Raw genomic sequence first — 4,422 nt, 5'->3', positions numbered from 1 at the left:
TTATTACTATCATATTACTTTTCATTTTTACGACAATTAACATCATTATTACTATCATTAATTACTATCATTATTACTATCATTATACTATAATTATACTATCTTTATTACTATTATTACTATTATTATATGTTTATTAGATATATTACATTATACTATTTTTATTACTATTATTACTATATTATTACTAGATTACTATATTTTTACTATTATTACTATTATAATTACTATTTTAATTACTATTATTATTACTTCATTTTTACTATTTTACTTTTATTATATTATTTTACTATTTTTTACTATTTTTAAACTATTATTACTATTATTATTACTATTATTATTATTGTATTGAAATTGCTATTTCAATAAGTAAAATGTATTAAAGGTATTATGATTTAATTATTTGTGGTAAATATGATATATTTTCCATTGTTTAAGTGTATCAAGGATGAGTTTATGTAAAGGCGCCTATTATACGAAACATCCCTTTGTCGTTTTGTTTTTTCCCGGCGACGCATGGAAGCATTGGAACGCGTTGACGGGAGTCAATTTTTGATAAGAAATTGTGATCAACTAAAATATTGACAGCTGTAGAGAATTAGATTCATGGATGTGTTAAATTTGACTCTGCCCTGATTGGAATCTATGTCATCAATAATCATGTGGAGATGGCATTATGTAAGTTGAAATTCTCAAATTATTTTGATTTATGAAATGTTTTTGTTTCCTTGTGGAGTCAGGAGTGGCATTTTCGAATCCTCTTATTTGAAATTATCAAGTTCTGATTTTGTTATTACATTTACTGAACTTTAATTGGTTCTAAGGATTTATTAGGCTTTGTTTCCTGTATCAAGTGTTAATACTAATCTAATTATGTATATGCAGTTTAAGAATCTGTTATTCTTCTTGGGCCAGTTCCTAGATTTGTGATTTCTCTGTTTCAGGTTGAACCTTCAACATTAAAGGTTTTACAACAGTTGCTGAGTATTATTGGTGAACCAATTATTATTATTATTATTATTATTATTATTATCATTCTTATTCTTATTCTTATTCTTATTCTTCTTATTCTTATTCTTATTCTTATTCTTTTTCTTATTCTTATTCTTATTCTTATTCTTATTCTTATTGTTATTATTAGTACTTTAATTATTAGTATTATTGCCAAAAAATATATTATAACTGTATTAATAACAATAATAAAATTAATAACTACAATAATGATAATAATTGTTATAATATTGTTATTAATATTATCATTGCTATTATTATTATTATTATTATTATTATTATTATTATTATTATTATTATTATTATCATTATTATTATTGTTATTATTACTATTATTGGAAAATTTATCGTGCATGTCAACCAAGAGTACAGTAAAATAAGCGTATGGAGTGGTTACCTTGACGAAAACTAAGACCCTTTTCATCTATGGCAAAAGGTGTGCAAATCGAAAAAAAAGGGGGATATAGGACAGACAAGAGTGAGGATCGCCCCTTCATTTTCTAAGTCCCTTCCATGTTTTCTTCGCGAGAACCAAAAAAATGTGACGCGGAAAATCTCACCAAATAGTCCCCTTTTATTGCTACGGGGCTCGTGAGAACGAATATTTTGTCATTATCAGCGTCCTTTTTCTCGAATTCATGTATGTAATGCGTTCTTTTCCTTTATGCTATTCTGTACAATAATCGTATGAGCGTGAGCCTTTTGCCACCGGGAGATTTGACAGGCCAGCAGCGCCAATACGTCGTGAAACGCCAGTAAGCAATGTTTTATTTCGAGTGCTGCGTTGGTACTGGGTCATTTTTAAAGCCCTTTTGTGGATATACTGGACAATAGACATTCGTTTCTATCACAGCCTGATATTTGAAAACCCCTCCAGTGCCGCAAATGCTGATTTAAAAGTGATTAGAACAAAGAAAGTGAACCATAGCCGGAAGCAAAGAAACGTTTGGGTTTCGTGATATAAAAAGGTATTTGGTTTTCCCCTGGCGGTCCTGGGGGGATCGCCCCGTGGCTTGGTTTAAATATTACCACGGGGGGTCCGGGGGGCATCGCCCCTGGGCTAGGCGCATAAATTACCCCTGGGGGTCAGGGGGCAGAGCCCCCCGGTTAGGAATATATAGATCGTAGTGATAAATCCCACTGGTTTAAGTTTTGGTTTGGTTTTTTGGTTAGGACGCATTTTACGATTACCACGGGGGATCTGGATTAAGTGAAATCTCAGATTTTTACCGAATGATGGGTTTGATTCCCGTAAAGTTTTTTCGAAAGTTGGCCGTCGGGCGTAGAGTTTGAAAAATGGTGGCGACGTCCATAGAGTTTCATTGTCCCGATTTTAAGCATTTTTTTGGCTTGTTTTACACATTTCGTTCACTTTCTTCTTATTTCAGCTTGTTTTACCCCACAATTTCCCTTATCTACTTCATGCCCTCCCCTGCTATCGGACTAATCAAATCAAAATCAAGATTGTCGGCTGGAGAATGCTACTGAAAATATCATCGGATTCGTTGTCATCTCACGAAAACAAATCTGATGATATAAATATTGTCTGGGAAGACCCGGTTGTCATTTTCGATAAATTAACCCTATTATTATTATTATTATTATTATTATTATTATTATTATTATTTATTATTTATATTTTATTATTTTATTATTTTATTATTTTATTATTTTATTATCATTATCATTATCATTATCATTATCATTATCATTATCATTATCGTTATCGTTATCGTTATCGTTATCGTTATCGTTATCGTTATCGTTATCGTTATCGTTATCGTTATCGTTATCGTTGTCGTTGTCGTTGTCGTTGTCGTTGTCGTTGTCGTTGTCGTTACTATTATTACTATTATTACTATTATTACTGTTATTACTGTTATTACCGTTATTACCGTTATTACCGTTATTACCGTTATTACCGTTACTACCGTTACTACCGTTACTACCGTTACTACCGTTACTACTATTACTATTATTACTATTATTACTACTATTACTATTACTATTATTACTGTTACCATTATTACTGTTACCATTATTACTGTTACCATTATTACTGTTACCATTATTACTGTTACCATTATTACTGTTACCATTTATTACTGTTTCCATTATTACTGTTACCCCTTATTACTGTTACCATTTTTACTGTTACCATTATTACTGTTACCATTATTACTGTTACCATTATTACTGTTACCATTATTACTGTTACCATTATTACTGTTACCATTATTACTATTATCATTATTACTATTATTATTACTATTATTACTATTATTTTAATATTTTTATTATCATTATCATTATCATTATCATTATCATTTTACTATTATTACTATTATTACTATTATTTTAATATTTTTATTATCATTATCATTATCATTATCATTATCATTATCATTATCATTATTATTACTTTAATTATTAGTATTATTGCCAAAAAATATATTATAACTGTACTAATAACAATAATAAAATTAATAACTACAATAATAAAAATAATCGTTATAATATTGTTATTAATATTATCATTGTTATTATTATCATTGTTGTTATTATTATTATTATTATTATTATTATTATTATTATTATTAATATTTTTATTATCATTATCATTATCATTATCATTATCATTATCATTATTATTATTTAATTATTAGTATTATTGCCAAAAAATATATTATAAATGTAATAATAATAATAAGCATAATAATAATGATAATAATATTAAAATAACATATAAGATATAAATATATAATATATATATATATAATATACTTATATATATATATATATATATATATATATTATATAGATATATAGATAGATAGATATAATTGATAATTTTGACAATTATTAGAGTAATAATGAAAATAATTACCAGAATTGTATTAATCATAACAGCATGATGATACAAGAGAGAATAAAGAGAATTTTGATAACATTTGATGATTATTAATATTATCGTTATTATTATCATTTTTATTATTATTATTATGATTATTATTATGATTATTATTATTACTATTATTATTAGTATAATTGTTATTATTATTATTATTTTATTTTTTATCATCATCATCATCATCCATCATCAAACGTCATCGTCATCGTCATCGTCATCGTCATCGTCATCGTCATCGTCATCGTCATCGTCATCGTCATCATCAATCATCATCATCATCATCATCATCATCATCATCATCATCATCATCATCATCATCATCATCATCATCATCATCATCACTTTAATTATTAGTATTACTGCCAAAAAATATATTATGAATGTAATTATAACAATAATAGTAACAATAAGCATAATAATAATAATAAAACATAATGATAATAATAATAATCGTTATAATGTTGTCATTAATTTTTAAAAAAATTAATTTTTTTTTTTTG

At 26.5% G+C, this 4,422-nt stretch overlaps 1 long non-coding RNA gene across 1 annotated transcript; it reads left to right on the top strand.

Annotated features, from left to right (window-relative positions):
- The first annotated feature begins 508 nt into the window (after positions 1–508).
- Positions 509–976, top strand: LOC119570834. The gene is made up of 2 exons (XR_005228473.1): positions 509–678; positions 945–976. It is a non-coding gene; the product is annotated as an uncharacterized LOC119570834 (long non-coding RNA).
- Positions 977–4,422: the final 3,446 nt, after the last annotated feature.

The sequence above is a fragment of the Penaeus monodon genome, unplaced genomic scaffold (assembly GCF_015228065.2).
Source record: "Penaeus monodon isolate SGIC_2016 unplaced genomic scaffold, NSTDA_Pmon_1 PmonScaffold_410, whole genome shotgun sequence".
Classification (NCBI taxonomy): Eukaryota; Metazoa; Arthropoda; class Malacostraca; order Decapoda; family Penaeidae; genus Penaeus; species Penaeus monodon.
This window is presented reverse-complemented; position numbering and strand designations above follow the sequence as displayed.